We start from the raw sequence: 12,330 nt of genomic DNA, 5'->3' as shown, positions 1-12,330 counted from the left end.
TCTTGTTTCTGAGTGTGACCCCACTGTGGCTCTTGGCCGGTGGCCTGGGAAACACCTGTTGGAGTTCTTGGGGCCCATGGGCTGGTTCAGGCTGCTGAGCTTAGGGACTAGATAGTTATCATTGATAAAAATAACCTCTTGGCCAGCAAAAGGCTCCTTTAGCTGGCATCTTTTAGCAAAACTATCTACGCCCTACAGAAGACTTTTCTGTTTAGGAACAGATCCCAGCTGCACCTCTAAAGTGAAATAATGTCTTTTAAAGCCATCACAAAAATGAACAAAAACACATTAGAGGATAAAATGCTTTCAACTATAAAAATAGATGATTGGTTTCACTTATCTCCTAGCAACACTCGTGTGTATGTGTGTGTGTGTGTGTGTGTTTATGTTTTCCATTTCAAGCTCAGGATTTACAGGTAACTTCAAATTATGTTCTGTTTTCTCCTTTATATTGATGCATTTATACACAACAGAATTTTATTGTTAATTTTATTATGATTGTATATTTCTAGTATTCCAGAATGCTTTTCAAGGTGGTTGAGTTTTGTTCCTCACAATTCAAAATCACAGATAAGTACAGAAACCATCCAAGACCATCCAGATTCTTTTAATGAATTGGAACTTTGTTGTATATTGGGCTTCCCTGATAGCTCAGTTGGTAAAGAATCCGCCTGCAATTCAGCAGACCTGGGTTTGAATCCTGGGTTGGGAAGATCCCCTGGAGAAGGGAAAGGCTACCCACTTCAGTATTCTGGCTTGGAGAAGTCAATGGACTATAGTCATCAAAAAGAGTCGGACACTACTGAGCGACTTTTACTTTGTTGTATATATTTCTTGAAATGTTTGAGTGATCTCTTAGAATTTTCAGATTTGCTCATTTTATGGAGTTTGTTAAATATAAAAGAATTTGGGGTACTTTATCTTCACAAATTTCTAAATGTTTTTTCTTCTGTCCCTATAACTCATCTGGCACTTTAATAAAAGGTAGAATATACAATTTTCGTATTTTAGAGTGTATTGCCCAACTATCCAAAGATATTTTTAGTTCTTTGGGGAAGAGATTGTATTGCATTGACCTTGAAGCTTGATAGAAAACATTTCTTAAGCACCTTCATTGTCTAGTTGCTCAATTGTGTCTGACTCCTTTGCAACCCCATGGACTGTAGCCTGCCAGGTTCCTCTGTTCACGGGATTTCCCAGACAAGAATACTGGAGTGGGTTGCCATTTCCTCCTCCAGGGGATCTTCCCCACCCAGAGATCAAACCCGAATCTCTTGCATTGGCAGGTGGATTTTTTTTTTTTACTGCTGAGAGACCAGGGAAGCCTCTTATTAAGCACCTACTATATCTTAAATTATGTAGCTGGTGTCTGGCATACAATGACACATCAATTGTCATAGTACCCATCAGATGTTGACACTCCAAATAGATGTGACAAGCAGAAGAATAATCTCACTGTAATATAGATCCCAGTCTGGACATACAGGACTGCAGTTCTCAAAACTTTTGGTCTCAGAAATATATTTACACTGTGAAATGAGAACTGCACAGAGCTTTGATTTCTATAAGTTATATCTATCAATCTGTCAGTTAGATATTAAAACAGAAAAATTTAAACATGTGTATTGGTTAATTAATTAAAAATAATAAACCCGTTGTATGTTAATATTAGAAATATATTTTATGAAAAATCTCTGTATTTCCCAAAACAACAAAAAAAGTAGTGGTAAGAGAGGCATTATTTTATGTTTTTGGAAAGAACGTTAACATTTGGATTAATAGAATATAGTTGGATTCCTGTATCCATGTCTGCATTCAGTATATTGTTGTACCTTGTTTTGCTTGAAGTATATGAAGAAAATCTGGCTTCTTGCAGATATGAGAGAGAAAAAGGAAGAGTAGAAGGGTATTTTAAAAGTCTTTTCAGATAACTGTGTATATTCTTCTTTGAATGTACATCAAAATTCAACAAATAGTAGTTTCTTAAAGGTTAGTTACAATGTGGAATCTGAAAATTACTAGTGAGGGTTTGTACTGTTTTGCATTGAACTCCATTGGTCTGCTTTGCATTTTGAATTCATCTTTTTTTCATGTATGATTCTGTGACACAGAGCTTGGTTGTTTAGAAAATAGTGTTTCACTGAGGTATGCAGAATTTTCAAATGTTTATACATTTTATTACACAATAATTAAAACAAATGATTAATATTATCACTGATCTAATCTAATCACTGATTAGAAATATCTTTAACAATTGGGAAAGTGTCAGACTCACAGTGGTAGATATGTGTTTACCAAAATCCTAAATTTAACTTACAAGTTTAAACTTATCTTTGACAACATATACTGCAGTTGTTTTCCATGTAGTGACAGTCTTTCTTGGTTCATTTTGAGAAAATGTTTGCCAGGTATCCAAGTCTGAATAACTATAGTTTTGTCAGTTATCCTTTCAAATAAAAATAGTGTTCCATGAAAAAGTCAGTTGGTTCAGCTTGCAACTGACATCATGCAAGTCTTTAGGACAACTTTTAAACTTCAATATGCAGCAGGAGTGCATTTTTAAGTATTTTTAATTGAAGGATCATTGCTTTAGAGTATTGTGCTGGCTTCTTCCACACATCAACATGAATCAGCCATAGGTCTGCCCATGTCCCCTTCCACTGGGACATCCCGCCTCCCTCCCCATCTCACCTCTCTACTTTGTTACCGAGCCCCAATTTGAGTACCCTGATTCATACCACAAATTCCCATTGGCTATCTATTTTACATATGGTGATGTATGTTTCCATGTTCTAGCAGGAGTGCTTTTTGTGTGCATCCCATTTTGTCACTCAGAATTTAAAAGATTGTACTTGAGACCTGAAGTTTAATAAAATTAATGTTTTCCGTTGTGAGTACACAGCCGTGAAGACTATAGTGACTATTAGGACACTTTGGTGTCACTGTTTTAATTCATGCTGATTTCTAGTGGTTTTACTCATCACTGTTTTGGATTGTGGGTGCCAATGTCCATAGAGTGAAAAAAGCAATATTACCGGTGCGTTAATATGGAAATATTTTTGTCTTTGTGGACCCCATTAAAATGTTCTTGGGGACTCTGAGAACCATTGCTTTAGAACAAAGCAGAGGCACCTTACCTGGCCTGGTTGGAGAAGGGTTGGGGGTTATGGGAGGAGAGGGGTGAGAACCGGCTCATGGATGAGCTGACTCCCTAGCAAGTCCGCAGATGAATAGGTGTTATTCAGTGAAAGAACGTAGGAGATGGTGTGTAGAAAATGCCTTACTTTTATATTTGCTGTTGTTAGTCGCTAAGTCGGGTTCCACTCTTTGCAACCTCCTAGACTATAGACCACGAGACTTCTCTGTCCATGAGATTTCCCAAGCAAGAATAGTGGAATGGGTTTCCATCGCCTTCTCCAGGGGATGAACCTGGAGGGATTGAACCCATGTCTCTTGCTTGGCAGGCTAATTCTTTACCACTGAATCACCAGGGAAGCCATTTTTATATTACAGTATAATAAATTATTGCAGACTGAATGGTTTAAAGCAACACCTCTTTATCATGTCATAGTGCTGTAGGTCAGAAGCTCAGGCCTGGGATGGCGAGGTTCTCTGCTTAGGGGCTCACTGGCTGAAATCAAGGTGTCAACTTGATGTGTTCTCATCTGGGGCTGAGGTCTTCTTCCAAGCTCATGCGGTTGTTGGCAGAATAAGTTGTGGTTATGGGATTAAGGTCTCTCTTTTTCTTTCCGGCTGTCAACCAGGAGCTATTTTCAGCTGTTAGACGTGACCTGAAATTTCTGCTATGTGACCTTCTCCAAAACATGGCAGTTTCTTTCTTCAAAACTGGCAGACAAATTCTTTACCTTCCAATCTCCTGCTTCAGAAAGAGCCCAATCCCTTTTCAGGGTTCGCCAATAGGTCAGGCTCACCTAGGATAATCTCCTTGTCCATTAACTCAAGGTCAGCTTTTTTTGGACCTTCGGTGTTTTTCTCCTACATAATGAAATGTGATCATGAAAGTTAAATTCATTCTATTTACAACCCCACCCACATTTAAGGGGTCATAAAGGGTGTGTACTTTGGGGGTGGGAATCTTTCCAGAGCATCTCAGAATTCTGTTTACCACAGAAGGACACAAGGACAGTTCAGGCAGAGATATGCACATAAAGGGGATCAAAGCTTTCATATTTGAGGGTATGTGTTCTGTAGGAGAAAAGATGAAAGGAGAGAGGAAGATTATGCACTTCACGATTGTCCTTCTGGCTGTTTCCTCGGCTGTCACACTACACCTGCTTCAGTCGTGTCTGACTCTGTGACCCCATGGACTGTAGCCCGCCAGGCTCCTCTGTCCATGGGATTCTCCAGGCGAGAATACTGGGTGTGTTGCCATGCCCTTCTCCAGGGGATCTTCCCAACCCAGGGATCGAACCCACCTCTCTTACGTCTCCTGCATTGGCAGGTGGGTTCTTTACCCCTAATGCCACCTGTGAAGCCTGTCACACTACACTGTCCTCCCAGATTCTTTGCCTTCTCCACCTGCTGCTTTGTGGCCTCCTGATGCCTCTACAGGAGAGATGAGCTATCTTCCAAATTTCATGAGGAACTTTCTGGAACTGTTTCCAAAAAGTCTCAGTTGTCACAGTTTACCTAATTTGGAAAAGAGAAAGGTTTCCCTGGCCTCAGGCAACAAACCATGATTCAACACAAAATCAAGGATTCTTCCAGATTTAATAACTCAGAGGCAAGGTCTCTGTCTGGAGAGCCGTGATTATCCGTGTGCAGCTCCTCCCCAGCCTCCCCAGCTCCAGAGATCTTCCCACACAGTCACCAAAGGCATCGTCAAGGCTTGGTTTTCGATTAAACCACTTGTCTTCTCAGATGGAGTAGGAAATGGTAACCTGCTTCAGTATTCTTGCCTGGAGAATTCTATGGACAGAGGAGCCTGGCGGGCTACAGTCCATGGGGTCACAAAAGAGTCGGACTTGACTGAGTGAAGTCTGAGGAGATTCCTCAAAGTCTCTCAGGTAAAACCTAGAATTTCTGAGTGTGGATTGTGAGGCTTCTGACCAGAGGGGCCTCTGTTCCCAGAACTTTATTCCCAGTCCTCTCCCTCATTTCTCAGGCATCGTTCTGTTGATCATAAAGCAGCAGGCAATGCCGTAGTGCTGCTCCAGGCACATTATTTGGGGAAGAGAAGGTGGAAGCGGAGCCACGTCCAACCCAGATGTCCCCAGGAGCAGCACCAGCTGGGCCCTTTGAGCCGGACAGAAATGAGAGAAACAGTTCTCTCCTCTCATCTGTGGAGCCACAGGGCTCTCCTGCTTCACAACACTTCTCATGTAGTACTTTAGTTGGCTTTTCCAGAATGGGTTAATTTGGCCCAAGCTGTTGCTACACATTAGGAAGGAATGCAAAATGCCAGCAAGAAACAAGTGACTGATTGAATAAACAAAGACAAAACAGGGAATAAAAAAATTAAAAAAAAAATTTTTTTTTTGAATGTCCATCTTTGATCATTAATAGACCCTTCAAATATTCCTCCATTTTTTTTAAAGATTTTTTTTTGATGGTGGACCATTTTTAAAGTCTGTATTGAATTTATTATAATACTACTTCTGCTTTATGATTTTTTGGTTATGAGGCATGTGAGATTTTAGCTCCCCAACCAGGAATTGAACCTGCACCCCCAGCATTGGAAAGCAAGTCTTAACCAGTAGACTGCCAGGGAAGTCCCAAATATTCCTCTCTATTGAGTTAAATTAGTTTTTCTCTAGTTTTTCTTCTAGTTTTTGAATGTCCATCTTTGATCATTAATAGACCCTTCAAATATTCCTCCATTTTTTTTAAAGATTTTTTTTTTTGATGGTGGACCATTTTTAAAGTCTGTATTGAATTTATTATAATATTATTTCTGCTTTATGTTTTTTTGGTTATGAGGCATGTGAGATTTTTAGCTCCCCAATCAGGAATTGAACCTGCACCCCCAGCATTGGAAAGCAAAGTCTTAACCAGTGGACTGCCAGGGAAGTCCCAAATATTCCTCTCTATTGAGTTAAATTAGTTTTTCTCTAGTTTTTCAATATCTTTCTTTCTCTCGCCCTGCCTCCCTCCTTTCTTTCTCCTTTCCCTTATTCTTTCCAATGTGTACTAATGGTTCTTGGCACTGGGGCTAGGGAAATCAATATGATAGAGTCTGTCTCATCAAGAAGGGTAATTTCTAGGGAGGAGGGAAGACATGTAAAGAAATGTCATAATTCAGTGTGATGCAAAGGAGACAATGATCACTTCTTCCTCATAGGTGCAGTGGTCAGTGACGTTTCCACAGAGCATTCAGCCTCTCAGCTGGAGCAGAAGCAATGAGGAATTTTCATGGAAGGGCTTTTTAGGAAAAAGAACAGCATATGTAGAGAACAAAACTTTGGAACAGTGGCAAGTAATGATCTAGTTAGCTGTAATTGATTGTATTCCATTACCTAGATGGTCATTTAGACCCCACCATACTCTAGATAGAATTTCAGGTCATTTATAAAATACATGCACTACCATAAGATTAACCAAAATAAAAGAAAAATAAGTGGGTGAGAAAATCAAGACAGAGAAAATGAGAGGGAGAAAAATAAGATGAATTTGATATACAAAGCACACATGGTATATGATTCTGTCCACTTGCCAGAGGAAGGTCATAAATTTGCATCTAAACCTTTCGGTGCCAACCCAGAAAGAGAGATGCGATCAACTATAATGCTTAGTGTCCACAGGATTAGAAGGACCAGTTGTTCAGAAGAAGCACAACTATTCCTGGTGTTGAGAAGAACAAGGAATTTCTCCCATGGGTCTGCACAAAGAGAACATTTAGTAATTCTGGGAATGATGTTCCCAGCAGCATCGTTATAGCAGTACAGGGCTGAGGCTCTGAAAGCTATTTCTTACAATATCTTCAGCGTAAGCTAATGACACATCTCCAAGGTGCCAGTGAATTTAAGTATTTTTACGTTGCTCAAGGTTAAATATTCTGTCAGCCTTTTGATTCTTTCTTTCCTCTTTCTCTCTCTCCCTCTCTCTCTAATTAAGCCAAGATAGGGCCTGAGCTACCTGTATGTTCTATTACGCATTGATCTGGGTGCTAGTGGGCTTTATATCTCTTCACTGGGTTCTTTAATTTATGATTATAATGATCTAATCAATTTACTTATCAGTTTTTTTCACAATTATTTCCCCTATTTCCTCCATTAGATGATGAAATTCTTGCAATAGATGAAGGAAAATCCTTAATAGCACATCGTTCTGGGGCTCAGCTTGCAGTGGGTCTGATGTAGCTGACTTACTGCTTTTGGGTGATATTATCTGACATTTGTTGTTCTTTTTCCTTCACTTAACAAAGTAATATCTAGTTCTTTCAATATTTCCTGATCTTACTGTCCTCAAAAACATTGCCTAGTACATTAATTCTTTGATTCAGAAACTCTTGCAACTTTTATTTTAATATCCTCTCAATGCAACACATATAAGAGGTATCCAAAAATAAAGATAAGAAATATTCAGATTCCAAGGAGGAGAAGACAATAATAACCTTGGCCATTTTCAAATGTGACACATTTATTCAAGTGTAAATCTAAAGGGGTTTAACTGTAAGATAAAAGGGTCTGTTAATTTCAGTATTTAAGTTGAATTCTGCAACATTAACAGACCATATTAGATTTATATTGTAATTTCTACCTGTACAAATATCACTTTTGTAAGTCTAGAATGATTTACAAAATAAATATTATATGCTAACCTAAATAATACTTACATCTAAGTATGTCAACCTCAAGTTAATCCATATGTAGGACTATTCATAAGAGAGCCAAACAGGATATTTTAGAAATGCAATGCATCAGAACAAAATAAACAATAGGAAGCTCTGTCATAAGGTTTCACTGGATAGAAGTTCTAAGCTATAATCTTGGTTGTTCAAAGGGCTGAAGGGTAGGCTATTTATAAAATGATTGCAAAATGATACACAACATTTCTCCATGGGAGTGCAGCTGTGGGGAAATGTTTTTCTTTCTTTGATGACCTGAGCATTCTACCCAAGGATCTAACAGAAGAAATAGATGATGGTTCTTAATTTAAGATCTAGTCTAACCCAGTTAATGAACTAGTGTAAAATTCAAATACAAAACCCAATACCTTTCAGAAATAAATCATAATACAAAGAAGAAAGTCATTAATGATATAACAATAATCAAAAGATTGTGGATTAAGGTATGAAAATAAATGAAGACCAACCAATGGGAAGAACAAAGCCTGTTTATTCAGAGCTTGCTATATAGCATGGGGCCAACTCTTATCCTTTGCCTTTTGGCAGAGACTCCAAGGCAGGCAGAGGAGTAGGAAGCTTTACAGTGGGAGGAAGCAGGGGCTTCGAGTGTGCCCTGCCTGGATGCTATTGGCCTAAGGAAGCTGGAGGTAGGCTCACCGGAAGTAGAACATCTGATGTCAGTGGCTAAGCATGCATCCTTGACTTTCTCTGGTTGATCCTAAACTGGAAACAGGGGTAGAAATTAGGGAAGCTGTCAGTAATTAATCAAGTTTGATCATTTTGGGACAATTGTTGCAGAAGTTAATCTTTAGCTTCCTGGATTGTTACCTGTGTAAGTAATCTGATTTCTGCAAATCTGACTTCCAGCAGACTGGGTTCCTGCACTGATTATCATAGATAAGGGTCTGGTCTCCTGAGAAGGGTGTTGTAGGTTGTAGGTTAGAGTTCTGTTTTTACATATGACCTGCCCACTGTCCGTTTGTATAATCAGTCTCTTTGAGGATAGGAAGTTCTTCACGTTTACCACTGACTCTCTGAACTTCCAGAGGTGGCCTCCTAGCTCTGCAGAGATGAGTAGATCCTAGAAACAAAAAGTGGCTCACACAATGAAATTAAAACAAAAATCACTTTTATTCATTAATTTAAGAGGGAAATTGTCTTTTCCTGGGAGAAATGCAAGTTTAGGGACTAGAGTAAGGACTGGAGCTTATTTTGCTCTCAAGTGATGGTGAAGATGATGGAAAAGGGATGGATGTCAGAATCATCTTAGTTTGATCTCTCTCCTCCTCTCCTTGCAAAATAGCTCAGCTCCTCAGAGTTTTAAGTGGCTTCTTAGATGATTATTGAATATATTCTGGGCTCTTGGTTCCCTCCACTCCCAATCCATGATGTCCCTGAACCTGGGACAGGGCAGGAACTCTGTCTGCTTGGTGATGGATACCCTCACCCTCAGTTTCTCCTGAAGAAATGTTGCCATTCTTACTTTACTGCATGTTGACAGGGTAACACTTAGAAAATTAATAAAGTGCTTCCATGTGCTTTTCCCTCGGATAGAGGGAGGAAGATGAAGCAGAGTCACATTTTTTCAGTGGGAATAAGAGAAAAAGAGATACTACTGGGTTCTTAGAATTTTGCAGCAAAGCAATAGACTTGAGAGGCAGGTGTGGTCAAGAGAGATGGGATCATTCAAGTTCTTCTAGATCCATACTTAGAACACCCACAACCAAGCCTGCAGCCCCATGCTCACAGTGTTCCCTCTGCATCTTCACCCCAACCACCTTAGGGCAAAGAATAAGGCAAAGGGGGACAGTGCTGGGGTGTTTTCATGCAAGAAAGACTAAAACAAACCAAATAAACTCTCTAAATATCTGTTTTTTCAATTCTTTCTGTGATTTCACAGTAGGAAATGGATTTTGCACATACCACATACACATACATACACACAGAGGGTCACTTGTGTGCATGCACACACACACTATAGTACTTTTCATCAAATAATGCTGACTCTGTTATTCTGTTACTTTCTGTTTTATTCTCTTCTTTTTTGTTTTTAATGTATTTAGTGATAACTTACTAAACTAAAAATCGTGACCAATAAATGGATCATGTCCTTGAGTTTGAAAACAGAGGTTAAATTTTGTTTCTCTAAATATAATTCATGTTTTATATTTAACTCATTTTTTTTCCTGCTAGTTATCATGTGAAGAGGAAATATCCAAATAAGTATAGGGAAAAGAAAGAACAAGAAAACAAAATTGATATTTATACCACATCTAACTTGTAGTGTGAGTGAAGTTTCATGACTCCATCTCTCAAGCTTCCTCTTTTCAATAACTCATAGTTCCTCTTTCCTGCCCTCCCCACCCCGCTAGAATTAATTTGTTCAATTTACTCATCATATAATGTACTAAATACTCTTATGTCCCCAGGATTTTTCTTGGCCTTGACAATAAGTGGTAAATAAGTTGGTTGTGGAGCAACCCCATGAAGTTTATATTCTATTAAATCAATATTTTACCAACTGTAAAGTCTGTAGGAAAATAAAGCTTCTATCAGGAGTAGGTGATATTCATTTCTCAGATACACTTAGGCAAGGTCATCATTTTAACTTTTCTTTCAGAATTTTAAAGGGAACAGTGTGGGGTAGAAAAAATCCACTCTCATGATATCAGAAGCTAGTATCAGCCTGGCCAGTGAATTCAATGAGACTTTCCTGGGGAGGAGGAGGGGCACTCTCTTTGTTTACAAAGTTACATAAATACATTAAGAAGAGCATGCAGATGATATTTAGAAGAAAAGTTAGAAGCTTATCCAAAATTTGTCACCTCTTCATTCTAAAGCTTTGTTTGTAAAAGTTCATCTTTGTGAATTCGTAACATTTAAAACATTGCACATTTATTGTCTACACAAGAATTAAAAAGTGCTTGCGTACAACCTATGCCACTGAAATAACTCAAGGAAAAAATAAAGCATTGAAGGGAGCAACAGTAATGTAATAGAAGATGTCAGTAAACTGGCTATTCTACGGAAGCACAGTTTTGCAGAAATGTTCAGGAAGTCATTCAGGCTGTGTGAACACAGTGGGACAAGGGGACAGAGCTGAGGACACAAGACCCATTTACACAGGGTTGTTGTAACAGCCTTCAACTGTGAGCTTGAACTAAGGACGTCAAATTAGAATTTTTAGTGTCAATTGTTCTTGCTTACTGTGGTTACTGTTATATTATTTCCCAACTGATATGGAAGAGTTCAGTAATTTTATAGCTGGTACCACCATATGGATTTGTGCTAGCTTTTAATCAGCACTAAGATTTCAGTACTTGAGACCTCACATTACTTTATTAGATTAACTTTCATAGTTCTTCTCACATACCTGAAATTCAGCCAAACCGAGCTATTTGTCCTGCCCTGAACACCTTCCTCTATTTCTCAGCTTATAGTCTCTGCTCACATTTTCCTCTCCACTTAAACTGTCTTTTCCCCACAAGCTTTGCCTGTTGAATTCCCTCCCTTCCATTACAATCAGGCTCAAATACTATTTATCTGTTTCATATCCCCCAATCCTTCCATCCACCCATCTACCTGGCATTTTATGATATTCACAATGTACCCAGTACTGTTAAAGAGAAAAAAATACAGTGGTACTACTTGTTTTATGAAACGTTCTGAAAACCCACCTCAACCCAACCTGATGAAGTTTCTCGCTCTTCAGAAGAATTTGTGGAACTTACATACTTCATCTCATATTATGACTCCCTCTCAAGTTAGGTCTGGTCTATAATCTATTGCAGTCAGAGAGGTTTTGCATTTATTTTTAATCCCTTGTATTCCTTGGCTTATTCAGTTCAGTTCAGTTCAGTCGCTCAGTCATGTCTGACTCTGAAACCCCATGAACTGCAACACACCAGGGTTCCCTGTCCATCGCCAACTTCCGGAGCTTATTCAAACTCATGTCCATTGAGTTGTGATGCCATCCAACCATCTCATCCTCTGTCGTCCCCTTCTCCTCCTGCCTTCAATCTTTCCCAGCATCAGGGTCTTTTCAAATGAGTCAGCTCTTCCCATCAGGTGGCCAAAGTACTGGAGTTTCAGCTTCAGCACCAGTCCTTCCAATGAATATTCAGGACTGATTTTCTTTAGGATGGATTGGTTGGATCTCCTTGCAGTCCAAGAGACTCTCAAGAGCCTTCTCCAACACCACAGTTCAAAAGCATCAATTCTTCGGCACTCAACTTTCTTTATAGTCCAACTCTCACATCCATACATGACTACAGGAAAAACCTGATGTGAGAACTGACTCATTTGAAAAGACCCAGATGCTGGGAAAGATTGAAGGTGGGAAGAGAAAGGGATGACAGAGAATGAGATGGTTGGATGGCATCACCGACTCAATGGACATGAGTTTGAGTAAACTCCGGGAGTTGGTGATGGACAGGGAGGCCTGCCGTGCTGCAGTCCATGAGGTTGCAACGAGTCTGACACAACTGAGTGACTGAACTGAACTGACTGGAAAAACCATAGCC

This window comes from Cervus canadensis, chromosome 33 (genome assembly GCF_019320065.1).
Source record: "Cervus canadensis isolate Bull #8, Minnesota chromosome 33, ASM1932006v1, whole genome shotgun sequence".
In the NCBI taxonomy this organism is placed as follows: Eukaryota; Metazoa; Chordata; class Mammalia; order Artiodactyla; family Cervidae; genus Cervus; species Cervus canadensis.
This window is presented reverse-complemented; position numbering follows the sequence as displayed.